We start from the raw sequence: 1,087 nt of genomic DNA, 5'->3' as shown, positions 1-1,087 counted from the left end.
CTAAACCCTAAACCCTAAACCCTTAATCGTCGCTGAGCAGCGTCATAGCACCAGCGCCGAATCCACAAACTTTCAGAGTATCGACCCTAGGGTTTAGTGCTTAGGGTTTACTGTCAAGGGTTTAGGGTTTAGGGTTTAGGGTTTCAGGCGCTGCAGCTGCGCTATCCGCGTTCAAAGCACCGCGTGCTGCAACCGCAAGCAGCAGCAGCAGCAGAAGCAGCAGCAGCAGCAGCAGAAGCTGCAGCAGCAGCAGCACTAGCAGAAACAGAGGCTGCTGCAGCAGCAGAAGCTGCAACAGCAACAGGGAGAAGGAAAACGTAGCAGCAGAAGGGGAGCTGAGTAAGCACTGCAGCAGCAGCAGCAGCAGAAGCAGCTGCAGCAACTACGCACGGAGCATTACTGGGCTTCCCCGGGACAGCTGCAGCAGCAGCAGCAGCAGCAGCCAGCAACAGCAACAGCAACAGCAGCAGCAGCAGCAGCAGCTGCAGCAACAGCAGCAGCAGCAATGAGTAAAGAGATGGCGAGGCCTACTCCACCTCTCCCCCATGCTGCGCCCGTGGGGATCCTCGTGAAGTCAAACTCGGGGTCAAAAAAGTTCGTTCCTGCTGCTGCTGCTTTGCTGCTGCTGCTGCTGCTGCTGCTGCTGCTGCTGTTGCTGTTGCTGTTGCTGTTGCTGCTGGACCGCAGCAGCTGCTGCTAGACGTGCTCGCAAACAGAGATGGCCAGCGATGCTTCTACTTTAGCTTCTGCTGCTGCTGCTGCTGCTGCTGCTGCTTCTGTTGCTGCTGCTGCTCCTATTGCTACCTATGGTGCTGCGTGTGCTGCTGCATCTGCTGCTGCTGCTGCTGCTGCTACATCTACTGCTGCTGCTGTTGGTGCTGCTGTTGCTGCTTGTCTTGCTGCACCTCCCGTTGCTGTTTCCGGCTATATCTGCTGAGGCGCAACTGAAATAACTGCGGTTGCAGCAGCAGCAGCAGCAGCAGCAGCTGCTGCTGCTGCTGCTGCTGCTGCTGTATATGTTATTCTATGAATTGCTGCAGTTGCTGCTGCTGTTCTATTTGCTGCTGTTATTATTAACGTTGCTTCT

The sequence above is a fragment of the Eimeria mitis genome, genomic scaffold, assembly GCF_000499745.2.
Source record: "Eimeria mitis Houghton genomic scaffold, Emh_scaff3133, whole genome shotgun sequence".
Lineage (NCBI taxonomy): Eukaryota > Apicomplexa > Conoidasida > Eucoccidiorida > Eimeriidae > Eimeria > Eimeria mitis.
Note: the sequence above shows the minus strand (reverse complement) of the source record.